We start from the raw sequence: 16,284 nt of genomic DNA, 5'->3' as shown, positions 1-16,284 counted from the left end.
ACAGATTCAGGTTTAAATACTAACAATGCCACTTACTAGCTGTGTAGCTTTGGACAAGCTACTTAAAACATCTCTGAGCCTTAGTTTTCTGTGGCTTTAAGATTTTAACAGGATAGCTTCTATACAATAGTGCCTAGAAGATACTCAATAAATGGTGGTGACAACTGTTTTTGAAACTCAGTTCTATAATCAAGTATGTTTACTCCCAAGCTTTATCTTATCTACAGTTGTAACAAGCAAGCCTGTTATAACTTCATCAAAAAATCATATATTAAAATATTGAACAGGACATGGGCAAGTAGAGAGCACTGTAGCAACTATTAGAGGCCTCCTTCCAAACTGTTATCAATCCATTCATCACTACTCTTTGAGTACAACTCTTCAACCAGCTAGGAATACAGCTATAACTAAATTATCATCTGATCCATATTTATTCATCTTTTTTATAAGGCAACTCTGAAGGATTTGCTGTAAAGCTGTCATTCTAGTATCCTTTTCAAAGAAAAAAATATCTTTACTTAACCAGACATGTTCTCACACTGGAGTCTCTGGTCACCACTTACTTTCTTAAGTGCTTATACATCATCTGTTTAATAAACCATTCTTTTACAATGATAGCCAACAAGCTCAGCAAGCTGTCATTAAAAAAAATTTGTTTCCCCTCCCTTTGAGACAGAAAGGGGAGAAAAGCATAAGAAAGATGGTCCATGTGGTCATAAGGGTAGCTTCTCAAGCTTTCTTTTACTTCAAAGGCAACACTGCAGTACACCCTGGACCAAGGAAAATTATATATGATTATGCGAAAGCACTTAACTTGGCATAGGTTTCTGGGGGGAGGAGGCAGTGGTTAGAGCTATCTGGAATCAAAAGGCTAATTTTCTTTATCAGAAACAAAGCTAGTTTGACTCTCTTGAGTTCCTCATGTTTAAATATTACATTGTTCTCTGTCTCTCCCTCTCTATCCCCCTTTAATTAGTGTATCCATCTGTTTTCCTGGTACTAAGGGGAGGCTCATTGGTTGGTAATTACAGCTATGTCCCTGGGCTCCTATTTTGCAAATGTGCTCCACATTCATGACCTTCCAGGCTCAGGTAACAGTTGCTCTTTTCTGGGATTCTATTGCTTATCTTTGTTGGCACCTGTTATTTCCTCCTGCTTCACTCAAGCCAGGAATTTACTTCCCTAGAGTTTCTCAGACTGCTCCTCAGTGAATCTGACCCTTTGCTTAGAAGTCCCTGACCCCTTATTAGAAAGTAATTATAACCCAGGGCCTCCAGGACAAAATTAGGATCCAAAATTCCCTTCTATCAGAAAGTATATGAGGGATGGCAACTGTGCCCAGCATACCATACCTTTAAGAAATGCTCATTAGAAAAAATGAGAAGAGTCCAGAGTGTCAAATGGATGAGTGAATGGAGGTAAGGATGAGCAGTCTGCAAGCTTGAACACTTTTGCCAGCAGTTGGCTGAGTGCCCTTGCACTGATTCCTCTGGCTCCTTCGCCTTAGTCAGAAGGCATATGTATTCCTCTCAGGGCAATCTTCTCAAACCAACCATGAAGCTCCTGCAGGATCTGATCTTAACTTTCCTATTCAGTACCATCTCCTACTCTGTCCCCACTACCATGGTCATCATGGTTTTTAAATCAAAATTTGAATAAAAAATTAAAACAAGTGTTTGGACCAAAAACGCTTTTTAATTTATCCATATTGCAGCCCCATCTTACAGAGAAGGAAACTAAGCTCCAAGAGGTTAATTAATTAACCCAAGGTAATACAGCAAGTAAGCGGTAATTCTGGAACTCAGATCCAAGTCTGACTCCAGAGCTAAAGCTCTTAACCATCATTGTGTCTACCTTCAATGCCATTTTTTTTAAGTCTTTTTTTTTTTTTTTGGCTGTGTTGTTTCTGTGCGAGGGCTTTCTCTAGTTGCCGCAAGCGGGGGCCACTCTTCATCGCGGTGCGTGGGCCTCTCACTATCGTGGCCTCTCTTGTTGCGGATCACAGGCTCCAGACGCACAGGCTCAGTAAGTTGTGGCTCACGGGCCTAGTTGCTCCGCGGCATGTGGGATCTTCCCAGACCAGGGCTCGAACCCGTGTCCCCTGCATCAGCAGGCAGATTCTCAACCACTGCGCCACCAGGGAAGCCCCCTTCGATGCCATTTTATTCATGAGTGGATAGAATGCTGTGAAAGGCAGACAACCCTCTGCCTGAACACTTAGGATGAACTGTAGCTTTACCAGACACTCCCGCACTGCTCTCCACTCAGATCAGTATTCTCACAGATGTCCAATCTCATGTATGCCTGCCCCTTTGGTTTAGCTCATGCTGTTCCCTTCCCACACCTTTCACTTTAGCTTTAACCTCTTCCTCCTCTCTGCCGATGAAATTGTACCCATCGTTTAAATTCCATTTGTTCCAAGAAGGCTTTCCTCACCAACTTCTCCCCTCCCATGCCCCTATGGCACTTGTTGCAACCCCAACACTTAGCACTTTATTATACACTATTTAGTGTTTATGACTCTCTTTGAAGTCAGAAATCATGTTTTATATTTTTGTGTATCTCCATATCACCTTGCACAGGGTCAGTTTTATAGATGTTCAATAAATATTTGCTTTGACTCTAGTAGATATATAATAATCAATCGAATTCATTCTGTAATATGTATTGAATATTTTCTGAGAGAGTTCTCCTAGCCACTCTTCCCATTATGAGAAATTAAACCTATGCCACAAGTCTTCAAACGAGTGTAAAAATACTTTGCAATACCTAGACACAGTACTAAAATCTCTTATCTTTAACTTGCACTCCTGACAACACCTAAATTAGTATAACGGGACAGTTGAAAAGTGTACTGGTGAATTAACTGAACCAGTCAAGATGTGGGTTCTACCGTCATCTCTGACACTTATTATGAGACCTGGGACATGTCCTTAACTTCTCTGAGCCCTAGTTTCCTTATCTAGTAAATGGGGATAATAATACCTATTTTCCCCACCTTAGTGGGTTGTTAGGAAAATGTAAATGAGAAAATAAATTGATTGGCATGTGTTGTAAAACGTAAAGCATTATGCAGAACTGGGCTTAGAATATTATATTTTCTAAACATTTTTAATTATCTGGGAAAGAGAGCCACAGTTATCAATTATTTAGAAGTAATTCCATTACTTCCTGTGGAAAGGACTCTAGCTTAGTCCTCAAAGCAAGTATTAGACTTGGCACAGGGTTTCTGTGAGTTGGCCAGGATTCCTTCAGTGATAGAATCATATGTTCCTGATCTGAAAATTGACCACTGTGGGCACAAAGAGGAAACCACTTTGTTTTCACTAGGTAATAGGGCAGCTCTCTCTGGCTGCACAGTTGGGGCCTTTTGTAATAGTACTTGCTTGCTGTGCTGCCCTTGGGGTGAGTTAATGAACCACTAGAGAGCTGCTCTGAATTAAAAAGGTCATACCTGACATGAGCCATTTCAGCACAAACATCCTGTTCTTTTCCCCTCTTCAAGGGGGAGATTTTATTTAAGACCATCTGTGACTTAATGAAAACTTAAATTGTGTGGATGGCAGAATGGCCCTTGCAAGTAAATGTCAGGAGAAAAAACCCACCAGGAATTACAGGATCATAAAATGTGAGAGGTGAAAGACCCTTTAGGGATTATGGAGTCCAACCACCTCATCTCACAGGTGAGGAAACTAACATCCAGAAAAAGGAAGTGACTTATTCAAGATCACACAGTAAACTTAGTGACAGAGCTGACACTAGAAGTCAAGTTTCTCCCAAGTCTTCATACTTCTTGTTCACCGTACTTTCCTCTACATCCGTTCATTTAAGTTAGACTTTAGCAACTTTTTAAGAAGTGGTAGCAATTTTAGTGTCATTCTCTAAATTGGAAAAGCTGCCTCTAGTCTACTAGCCAGGAACAGCTGGAATGTCCCATCCCCATTTATTTAGAATCAGGCACTTACTGTTTTTAGGGAAATCATTTTCCACACCTTAAATTTTCTGTCATCTCCACAGAGGAGTCAAGCAACTATTTCACATCTACATACTACACAGTATTTCTAAGTTGTTTAAATCTAAAGGAAAATGAACAGGCACCATCTTCGTGAGTAGCTGGGTGGCATGGTGGGATAGAACATCAGAGTAAACTGAAAGAGTGAATTTAATTTCAATATAATTGACAGGGACCTTGAACAAGTCACTTAACCTGCCTCTGTCAAATGGAAACCACAGTACTAGCAACACGGCTGTGTTCCCTCTCTGGTCTGCCCTTTTGCCCTTAGATCGCACTTCAACCAACACCTTGACTCCAACCCCCACTTCCTTCCGAACCTTCGAAACACTGTCCATCAAATTTTCTTGGTTCTCTTGAAGACCTTTTCCTGCTTCCCCTTCCCTTTACCCACCTTAGCCAACTGGCCACTCTTCTGAGTGTTGTGATGGGGCTCCACAAGTGCCCTGGGCTACCTACATGTCCTGAGATTCTATCATTAATATTTGATGCTATATGTCAGATTTTCCCAGATTAGGAATTCAGGACATCTAGCTCTGCTGTAACCCCGAATCCTGAGTATCTTGCTCTGGCTCCCTGGATCCTGTACCTAATACATTCTATTCTTAGGTGACTTCCTTTGAGTGGCCAGACCATTAAGTGTGATTGAATAAGACTTTAGATAACAGGATTGGGGTGATCTGAAAACTCTGTAATTTGGAAGCATTTCGTGTGTGTGTGTGTGTGTGTGTGTGCGTGTGTGTGCATGTGTGTGCGTGTGAGCAATAATTTAATCCCTCTTACTTTTTTTTTTTATCCCTCTTACTCTGAGAAGAAAAGATAAAAAATATTCTTTACAGATAGGATATGTCAAGTAAACTGCTTTAAGAATCCGCAGCGCTGATTGTAACTTAAGGCAAAGGCAAATACGTGAACTAAATCCACACAGTTAACCTAGTTCCACTGCTCTTCTGGGAATCAGGGTGCTGTCTGTGACCAGGAGTGGCTGCCCTTCTTCAGCTAAAACTTCCTTTTTTCCCCCATGTGTATTTTGCTTCAGCTATATAAGTCTTTTAAACTCCTAAATTAGGACATTGTTGAACATTTTAAGACTCCTTAAAAGCTCTCCTGGTGACAGACTATAGTAATCCATCTCCTCAGAAAACTGCTTTATGGAGTGTGTTAATACTGGTGAGCTATAGGAAGCACTGATTCTTTTGGGCTTTCTAGTTCTAGCTAAAGTCACTCACTTGGTTGTTGTGAATTCTTCAACCCTTTGAGTCACTTATGGGACTTCTGTAGCCATGGCTTTGTCTGTGGCAGATCTAAGGTTCACTTTGGTGGGCAGGGTGGCCCTATATAAAGCATATCCCAAGTATGGAGTAGGAAAATTCTCAAACCAAGTAGCAAAAAATAGTAAGTTCCAGTGATGTCTCCAAGCCACTTTGGCCTCAGTTTTGGAGAGCAGCAACTAGTAGTATAACCTGCATTGACCCAGAAGAACAGAGGAAACAAGATTAATTCTCAAGGCACATGGGACCTGAGCCTCCTCTATTCAGCACTCTAGAGCAGGGTTCAGTAAACTCTAGCCTGTAGGTGAAATCTGGCCCATTGCCTGTTTCTATAAATAAAATTTTATTGGAACATAGCCATGCCAATTGTTTACATATTGTCTCTGACTGCTTTAGACTACAGGTGCAGAGTGGAGTAGTATGACAGAGGCTACATGGCCCACAAAGCCTAAAATATTTACAATCTGACCCTTTACAGAGGTTTGGCAACCTCTGCTCTAGATTAAAAACTGGAGCTTGAATGGAAATATAAAGGTTGCTTGGATTTCACTGTTAAGTGAAAGTAATTTGTAAGTTATATAGCTACAATCCCATAATACTTTTTAAACAAAATAATTTTGCTGTGTACGCTTTTTAAAAGTTCACACAGTAAAGAAAGATGTGAAAATCACAATAACGACACCCGGAGAGAACACCTATTAACATTTTGGCATATACCTTTTCTGGCTTTATGGCCCATGTGTCAGTTTTTTAAATAAAAACAATTGAAACATATAGTACACACTGTTTTTTAGCCTGATTTTTTCACTTATTAATGTATCTTGGCATCTTTCCATGTCAGTAAACATAGCTCTACATCATTATTCCTACTGGCTACAGAGTATTCCATTTATAAATATATCATTTAATTTATTTAACCAATCCTCTATTATTGGACAGTTGGATTGTTCCTAATTTATTTTCTTCTTATGGCAATGCTGTAACAGACATTCATCATATGTATGTCTTTTCACACTTGTATTTTTTATATTCTTTTCCAATTTTTCAGAAATCATCAGTTACTTTTATGATGTCAGAAAAATCCTACAGCCCTCTCTTTTAGGGTGAATGGATGTTTCCATAAATGGCAAGAGATTTCAATTGTATTAATGCAGACACAGAGCCAGAGGGACTAGGAGGTCACCTTCCCTCACAGGTAGGTTGAATTAGTGTACCCACCCGAGATCATTAAATAACAGTTTTGCCACTTAAAGCATGTGCATCTCAATAGGTTTTTGTGAAAGCTTCTAGTCACATTAAATATTAAAGACTGACGGTGAAGCATTGCTTCAAGAGAACATAATGGCCCAAAGGAAACTGGAAGGCTCTATTAAAAGAATAGACCAAAAAAAGCCCCACAGCACTTCTAGCAGGATCAAATTTCTGATGGAGATAATAGAGCTAGCAGTCAGAAGAGGCTAAGCACAAAATGCACTCGGAGGCCCAAGAAGCTCCTCTGTGCCCCTGAGCATTATTAGGGGAGATGGGAAGTGGGCACAGAGGTGGCACTATCCCTAGACCGCTCCTGTGAAACAACCACATCCCCATTGCTGCAGCAGGCATTCACATGAATGAGGTTCTTAGGTCACCTTAAAACGCCTTAATTCAGACTTATTGGAGATTCACCTGAACACAAGGAACTCTGCTGATTGTAGGTAGACCGCCTGTGCTGGGCATTTTTCAGCAGATTTGGTAAACAGGGAACCAGTGTGTGGGGAAGCATAAAAGTCAGTGTTAACCAAATCGAATAGTTTAATGACATCACAGAAAAGAAGAGAGCAGCAAGAATATTGTGTCTGTTTGAAAATAATCAGCCCGTAGTAGAAATGCATTCTCCCTGTGGTGATCCATCGTCCAGATGGAAAAGCATACTGGGCCTTAATATTCTGCACAATCATTCACGTGTGAACAGTTAGCCTTTAAAAATGAGATGTCAACACTCGGTTTTTACCCAACACTTTCCTTCCAAGTTGCCTGAAGTACTCCGTGACATCAATGATAGGTAAAGAGATGCTCAATTACCCAGACATGGGAGGCAGAGAAATTTCTGCTTTCTTCCTTCTCAAGCCTGTGATCCTCAGTCTTTCTCCCCTACCACTCACAGGCCTCTCTTTTCCTTCTGCACACTGTCTTCAAGAAGAGAGCTGTCCTATGGCTGCCCTCCCTTGTCTCTCTTCTTCAGAGGCCAAGCAATAGAATACTATTTGCTCCGAGATCCCCTCTGCTTAAATGATCTCACAGGACGCTTCTTCAGTAGCAGCCAGGGTACCAGCAACAGAGCTGCTTGGAGGACTTTCAGGAACTTTACTGACTCTAACCCAGAGCTTCCTAACCTTCATTAATTGTGTCATATACCTCCTAGTTTGCAAACTTGTGAGAGCAATAACTAATATCCCAGTGAGAGGAACAAGTGCTATCTCTGCATGAAAAGCCTGCCTTGCTTTCCTACACTGAGGGGACGTCTGCAGTCCCTTGGATAAGCCTGCCAAGCTGGAAACCCTGCTATAATCTGGGACACAAATCTGAACTGTATTGAAAACAACAGGGTCTATCTCTACTCAGCTTTTTCTGTCTATCCACATCTTTTCTTCCTTCCTTTTTTTAAAAATCAAACTCTTTTATTTTGTGATAATTGAAGATTCACATGCTGTTTGTAAGAAATAATACAGAGATCCTATATACCTTTCACCCAGTAACATCTTACAAAACTGTAGTACAGTAGCACAACCAGGATATTGACATTGGTACAGTCAAAATGCAGAACAGTTCCATCACCACACGATCCCTCATGTTACCCTACCTCCTTCCTGCCATATACCAGCTACTAATATGTTATCCATTTCTATAATTTTGGCATTTCAAGAATATCATATAACTGGAATTGTACAGTATGTAATCTTCCTGAATTGGCTTTTTTTCACTCAGCATAATTCCCTTGAAAATCAGTCAAATAATGGTGTATATCAGTAGTTGATTGTGTAGTATTCCATTGTATGGATGTGCCACAGCTTAACATTCATCTCTTGAGAACATCTTGTTTTTTTCCAGTTTTTTGCTATTATGAATAAAGCTACTATGCATATTCATGTACATGATTTTGTGTGAACATAAATCTTCATTTCTCAGGGATGAATGTCTAGAGTACAATTGCTGAGTCATCTGGTAGGTGAATATTGAATTTTTTAAAGGAAAAGATAAACTTTTCCAGAATGACTGTTCCATTTAACAGTACCACCAGCAACGTATGAGCGATTCGGTCTCTTCACAGCCTCGCCAGCATTTGGCGTAGTCAATTTTTTATTCTTTTAGCCATTCTGAAGGTGTGTAGTAGTCTCTCATTGTGATTTTAATTTGCATTTCCCTAATGGTTAATGATGTTGAAGATCTCTTCATGTGCATATTTCTTTGGTGAAATATCTCTTCACATCGTTTGCACAATTTCTAATTGAATCATTTTCTTTTTCTTTGTTTTTCTATTGAGTTTTAAGAGTTTTTTATATACTCTAGATACCATTCATTTGTTAAATGTGTGGTTTGCAAATATTTTTTACTACTCCTCAGCATGCCTTTCATCTTCTTAACAAGGTCTTTTGCAGATCAAAAGTTTTAATTTTGTTGAAATCTAGTTTATCAATTTTTCCCTTTATGGGTCATGTTTTTGGTGTCAAAGTTAAGAACTCTTTGCCTATCACTAGTTCCCAAAGATTTTCCCCTGTTTTTCTCCTAAAGTTTTACATTTAATGTTTAAGTCTATGTTTCATCTTGAGCTAATTTTTGTATAAGGTATATGATTTAGGTCAAGTTTCTTTCTTTCTTTCTTTCTTTCTTTCTTTCTTTCTTTCTTTCTTTCTTTCTTTCTTTCTTCCTTCCTTCCTTCCTTCCTTCCTTCCTTCCTTCCCTTCCTTCCTTCCTTCCTTCCTTCCTTCCTTCCTTCCTTCCTTTCTTTCTTTCTTTCTCTCTCTCTCTCTCTCTCTCTTTCTTTCTTTCTTTCTTTCTTTCTTCCTTCCTTCCTTTCTTCCTTCCTTCCTTCCTTCCTTCCTTCCTTCCTTCCTTCCCTTCCTTCCTTCCTTCCTTCCTTCCTTCCTTCCTTCCTTCCTTCCTTTCTTTCTTTCCCTCTCTCTCTCTCTCTCTCTCTCTCTCTTCTTTCTTTCTTTCTTTCTTTCTTTCTTTCTTTCTTTCTTTCTTTCTTTCTTTCTTTCCCCAATTGCCTGAACAGCATTTGTTGAAAATCACTGAATTGGTTTTGCACCTTTTTCAAAAATGATGAATATTTGTTTGGGACACATCTTTTTTACCCCTGACAGTATCACCTCCATCCACATCTCCAAAACTGACAAAAGAGAGTTAAGACAGCCAAGGATGTTATGTCAGTGTGATTTTTAGTAAATAATACTATAGAAATAATAGTAGCTAACATATATGGAGTGTTTCCTATGTGCCAGAAACTTTTCATACCTTATTTTATTTATTCCTCACAACATCCTGTAATGCACATACTATTATTACCATTTTGCAGATGAGAAAACTGACTCAGAGAAGTTAAGTACCTTGCTCATGGTTAGTGGTGAATCTGAGAGTCAAACCCAGGTTTTGATTCTAGGGCCTATCTTAACCACTAGGCTACCCCTTCTCTCAACACCAGTTCTTCATGTGCCAGACCATCCAACCACCCTGCATAAGAACCAATACTCTAATCTAATCATTATAATGAGAGCAGCAAAGGACTTATTCCTGTTTTGAAAGTGATGGTAAGTCTGCACTGGTTTACAACAACCCCTGGTTTATATCAATGACCTTCTCACTCTTTAGGAAGAAATTCTAACTAGGGCAACAAACCCCTACATGTCACCAATTCCACCTGTCCTTAGCAGCTGCTACAGTATAAACCATCAAACTGCTCTGAGGCAATGCTCCTTTCCCCATTCCATTCTTGGCTGTGTGATCCTTCTGTGTGTATGTGTGTTTATATGTGGGGGACAAAGGGAAAGAGGGAAGGCTAGTGAAGGTTTGCAGGGACTTGGGCCAGGGTCAAGATTGGAAAGAGCAAACAGAGGAAGGGAAGCAGAGGCTATAGTTGGACTGATTTTCTGAAACTCCAATTTGTTAGTTTTCTAGCAAGAGAATCGTAGTATGTAAAATTACTCAAACTTCCCTCTTTCACCCATGTTGCTTGGGATCTTCACCCAAACATGAACATATTGGTGCCCTGGATGATCCAGAAAACCACCTGGAACCCCCTCAATGACCACTCTGGCTAAACACTCTTTATTGAAAGCTGCTATGGCTCCAAATGCAGTTGTTATTGCTGTGAGGCCTCAAACACATGAAAGTGTATATGGAAAACTTCCTAGCAGTTGAGCAGCCTGGCTGATTAGCTATGATGCTTTTAGTGCCTCTAAATTTGATCTGGGCCAGTGCTTCCTAAATTCTCCAAAGATGACCTTGTATTATGTAAAGGGAACATTTTTGTTGATTATCAGACCTTGAGATTCACATTTCCTTATTCTCTCCTACTTAACTGCTTGCCTTCCATTTTGCATTCATTGAGCTTTGGGGAAGCAATATTGTAGTTTGAGCTGGTTGGAGGGGTGGGGAAGCATGAAGGCATGAAGAGGACAAAAGTAGAAAGGTAGTCGTTAATTAACAACATGTGTTTTGGAAAACGTTTTATTCAAATTCAAAAAACTCAGCTGCACAAATCCTTGGATAATACAAAAATTATGATGGCGTTTTTTCACTGGTGAAAACCATTCTTCCTCATGGCACTTGGAAAATATCCTGACACACCAACTCTAAACACTCAACTTATATCCTGGTTTCAGAAGTTTTTCCAGAATTCATGACATTTTCAGCTGTCTGAAAATGCCTGTAAATGTGTCCATGGTAAAGCCAGGGGGAAAAAAGGAAAATATTTTATCTCTGGAAGACAACCTTGAGCTTTGAAGAAGGGTTCTATGGGCAATGATAGAGATTTTGAGTTTAATATTCATTGTTTTCTTAAAGAGGGTGGTCAATCTGAGGCTGTTATTACAAATACCCACTTATCCCTTGGAGCACTTGAGCTATAGAACTTCAAGGACAATTTGGACTAGGAATGAGCATAAGCGCTTTGAGTCTCATTGCCTAAGCAGTCTTCAAGTTTCCAATTGCCTTTCCTATCTTGCAGATTCTTTCCTCCTCATTGAAAGAATTCCAATAGCTGAAAGGCCACAGGCATTCTAATTAAATTTTTTGTACTAGAAAGCAAGACAGAGAAGTCATCTCCTGCCTCCTGGAAAAATAAGATATTCTTTTCTCTTTAGAAATTGTCTCTGGGGGAAAAGGCCATCCTCCCTACCTGCACTTCCCTCCTAGAAGCATGCCTTTGCATAAGGAATCACCTTACTTTGATATCTGGGAAGAGGGAGTGAGCTGTACTGGTTTGGGAAAATTAGGAAAGAGAGACCACATGGTAATTTAAACAGAGGAAGTTTACTGTAACTATTAACAATAATGGGGGATTGGCTAGTGAAAAGTAAAGAGAACTGTAAAGAATGTAGGAATAGCGAATATAAGGAGCAGCCACTATACCGTAAGACTGAGTTAGAGCACCCAAGAGAGAACCCTTCCAAAAGGGATGCGATCCAGACGTTGCAGGAGAGGGCACAGCTGTGGTTCACTGGATAGCAGAGAAATTGCTGTGGTGCTTTGCTGGCAGAAGTTTCTGGAATTATGACTCCTGGAACTTTCTAGAAATCTGCCCAGTGGAACTTTTGGAAAATCTACCCTCTACAGTGCCAGGAGAGCTGTTCACAGGGAGGTATCTCAGCATAAGACACTCCACTACAAAACTGCCTGAGGGAGGGGTACTGGGAGAAGCTTCTGGGTGCTTCTGATTACCACGTACTACAGAAACTGCATGCCGGAAAAGCTGCAGGCACTGCAGGAACCTAGTGCTGGGAAAGCTGTGTGTGCTGCTGGAGATAGGAAACTGGGGGCCTAGGCTGCAGGAGCCTGCCAGGTGAACACACCAGCACACTGGAACCAGGAAATATAGCTCCTTCCTGCTGAAATGTCTCTCTCGTGCCCCCTACTGACAAAGCTTAACACTGTGCCAGCTGGCAAAGGTAAAATATTTAAAGGGCCCAGAGCTGTTTACACAGAGCAAGCAATAAGGGTGAATTTGAAGGTAAGAGGCAACAAATTGATAACTGGCCCACCAACCTAGCTCAGGTAATAGTAACTCTCTAATAGTGTTAGCTCCCAGCCCCGGCTCACGTTCTGAGTGGTCTCTCTTCCTCTTACAATTTGGGATGAGGAGATAGAAATCAGTTACCCTTTGTCTCCCTGTCTTTTATCGCCTCTCCCCACATCCTATGTAACAACAGCCACAGGGGAAAATAGCAGCTATAGCTCTTATCTCCACTACTCAACCTCTTCTTCTCTGACTACTAAAATCAGGTTACCTTCAACTCTTTGTTCTCCAGCTACCTTTGCTGTACCAGTTGGGATGGGGACAAGCATTTACTTAATGTCTAACATATAGCAGATTGCAGTAGAGGTGGCAGAGTTCAGTGGTTAAAAGCATGGGCTTTGGAGTCAAACTTGGATTAGAATCCTCACTCTGCCACTTACTGCCTGTGTGATCTTGGGCAAGTTGCTTAACTTCTTTGAACCACCATCTCTTCAACTGTAAATGGAGATAATCATACCTGCAACTCAAGAGTGTTGTGAGGATTAGGCATAAGTAATGTACCAAATATAATGCCTGACACCTATTGCTCCTCCATAAAGTGAGAATCATAATAACTCCTGCCTCATAAGGTTGTTGTAAGGATAACATGCATATAAAACGCTTAATGCAGTAAGTTACACAGGAAGGTGCTCAATAAGTGATAGCTCTACATAGAGGTGTACCTATCAGGCATTGTGCTGTGTCCTTTACATTTGTTAATTTGTTTACTGTCTTATTTCCCCTTTGTCTTCCCCCCATTCACCCTAGCCTCCCTACTCTGTGCTTCTGCCTACAGAAGGAACAGAAACAGTATTCTTGACCAGCTGACTGCCTGCTGCTCTCGTGAGCAAACCTAGACCACCAGCCAGACACTCCTCTCAGCCCAGAGGCCCTCTTGAGATGGAGACAGAAGGGCTTAGTTATTCATTCTGGCTTATGACAAAAGGTCTCCATCCCTTGGCAAAAAACTAATTTCCTTAGTAGTTACACAGTTGCTTCTTTGAAGTTGGTTACACACCAAGGGAAGAAAGAGCCAACTCACAGACCTCTAAATCATCCAAAAATCGAAGTCTCATTCTACTTCCAGTCATTAGAGAGAGACTGGGAAGAAAAAGGAAATGAGACTAAATCGTGTTGAAAAGAGCACATTTTTCTACTGTCAGAGCGATATGCCCCCAGCAGAGTGCAGACCAAGTGACACATACAAAACTCCTCCTTTATTGAAAAAACTTCAGGTGCTTCATAAGCAGCCATTTATACTCATGTATGAATATTTGGTTGGTCTGCTGCATAAAGTGAAATCTCTGGGTAAGACATCTTAACCTTTTTCGAACTCATGCAACTTAGCAGGAGGCAGGGATAAATGTAAAAAGTGGAGAAGTCTGTAACTGTCTAATCAGTCTCTCCCACTGGGCATGCTTGTTAGAGCTCTTCCACTCTGTGGAGCCTGAGCCATTATTTTCAGTGTATATTCCATAGGCATCGATCCTACCCAAGGAGCCACTGCTTCACAAGGAAATCCCATACATAAGGGAAAGGGCTTTGTTTTGTTGGAGATCTCTTTATATTACAGTTGATGAGGAGTGAAGGGGCCATTTCTGGGATATTTCCTTGGAACTCACAAATAAATACTTGTAGCAAGTCCTTTGCCTCCTGGCTACTATGCAACATGCCATTTGAAACTGTTCATTAGTGTGCACTCCAAGTTCCTTTGTATGTCCAACTTGCAGTCTTAGAGGTGTCCCAGAAAGTAAACTATACGTGATATTCCTGAGCTTTTCTTTTAAACATACATTTGTGAGAATTCCTACTTTGTTGATTGTATTATTTCATTTATTCCTACTTATTTTATTTTATTACTAAGCAAGAATTTCAGGTTTAATACCCCAGCACTAGGGTATGCTGAACACTTCATGCCCAATGTTGTTGCTTAGACATTCCTTCCAGGCAGAAATTGTGATTCTGACTCATCCATTTACCCAGCCTATACCTAAGGAAATTTGCAACTGGCATCTACTCACAATAGCTAGTATAGCTGTAGCCATCACCTCTAGAGAAATAGGAATTAGTCACCTTGCCAATTTCCCACACATCCTATCCAACTTTCTGAGCAATTTCATTAGCATTCCTACAAAGTAAAATTAACACTAAATGGCAAAGACAAGCTTACCCAAACCAAGGCCTTGGAATTCAGCCAGTCCCCCAACAGAGAAGCAATTGCTACTCATTGCAACACAGTGAGTGGACATGTACAGGTGGGGATAGATGGCAATAAGGTGCCTAGGCAGAGACTGCATGTTGACGTGGAGTGGATCTGCTAGCCAGAGACCTGGATATTGGACTAGCATAACAAAGGATTTTAAAGGGCACAAAAACATGGCACTTTTATTTCCATTGCTTCTAATGGTTTGAACAAAGAACTCCCTGTTGTCCAGCCTCTGCCATTTTTTTTTTTTAATTTTGCTTTCTCTACTCAAGCACAGCTACCCAGTCTCCCACTGTATGTCTCTGCTTCCCAGCTACCCCTACCTGACTCACCTTCCATTGCGTGGAGTGGAAAAACTATACATGTTGGGATTTTTTTCTTTTTAGGCTCAAAACATCACTGAGAGGCATTTTTTAAAATCTCTTTACAGGAAAAAAAGAGCACATTTAACAGATTAAAAGTGATTAGAAGATCATCCCCTGGGAAAACAGAGTAAGAGGAGATAGATTAATATTTCTGTTGAAAAGGGGTTTTTTTGCATTGGGGTTTAATATAAGTAATAACTTTGATCACAATGGTTTTCTTGAACATTAAGACAGATTACTTAAGGAGACTGCAGCTGTGGGTAGGATTATCTGCTTATTATGCCGCATGCCCAGGTGAAGATAGGTCCACAACCTCCAGGCTGATATTCAGCCAGTGTGCCCTGGATGGTCATACCAGTTTTAAAATATTGGAAAACTTCTCTTCCAGTTGGTAAATAGGTACTGCCAGGTGCCCCATAAGTGATAACCAGCCATTCCTGCCAATAAATAATCACTGTCCAGATCCCCCATAAGTGACTGCCTGTCACCCAGGCCATCCTGATCCTCCTGGTATCTTCCAGACTTCCCACAGTCTAGCAATAATGGATCGACCTCTGGCACAACAAGGGGATTTCCTGGGCCCTACTCCAGTGGTAAGATTCTGTTTGGCTGCTCATGCCATACTGGTGTTTGAATATTTTGAATATCATTCCTAGTTCCCCTGATCTTATTCCCATGACTTCAGATCATTTCTGTAGACAGAACCAACCAGCTAACCAGAGAACCCCTAGTAGAGTTTCTGTTCTGCTCTTATGTAGGCTAGCTTCAGTTAGTGAAAGAAGAAATTAATAGGGAAAATATTAGCAAGATTAACTTGGGGAAAATTTGTATAAAATTTGGGGAAAGCGTTTTTACTTAAAAAAATAACCAGTAAATAGTGTGAGCCACAATTAGTGTCAGGTATTACAGTGCTGTCAGCAAATTGAAGGAGATCAAACTCGGCTGTTTGTTCATTCACTATGCCATATCCCAGAGCATAGTTAACAGTATATAAGGTACCATCCCTACCCTCAAAGTTCTTACAACCCAGCAGAGGAAATATCGCAGGTTACCAGTTAATTATTCATACAAGGTAAAATACTGATGGCCATTTAGAGAATCAGACTAGCGCTAAGTGTCTCTTAGATACGTATTGAATACAATGTCAGCATACTTTCTGTTGTACAAGGGAACCCCCA

The 16,284-nt window shown here is 40.5% G+C and overlaps 1 protein-coding gene across 9 annotated transcripts in view; it reads left to right on the top strand.

The window, feature by feature from the left end:
• Nucleotides 1-16,284, top strand: part of ENOX2 (ecto-NOX disulfide-thiol exchanger 2) — a 271,731-nt gene that overhangs the window by 165,731 nt on the left and 89,716 nt on the right. The window contains exon 1 of one of the 9 annotated variants that reach the window (XM_068532777.1): nucleotides 6,417-6,478. The exons of the other annotated variants lie outside the window; for them this stretch is intronic. The gene's annotated coding sequence lies outside the window, so the exon portion shown is untranslated. Of the gene's footprint in view, nucleotides 1-6,416; nucleotides 6,479-16,284 lie in introns of those variants that run through there. 9 annotated transcript variants of the gene reach the window in all.

Source organism: Eschrichtius robustus, chromosome X, assembly GCF_028021215.1.
Source record: "Eschrichtius robustus isolate mEscRob2 chromosome X, mEscRob2.pri, whole genome shotgun sequence".
Taxonomy (NCBI): Eukaryota; Metazoa; Chordata; class Mammalia; order Artiodactyla; family Eschrichtiidae; genus Eschrichtius; species Eschrichtius robustus.
Note: the sequence above shows the minus strand (reverse complement) of the source record. Positions and strands in the feature narration are given on the sequence as shown.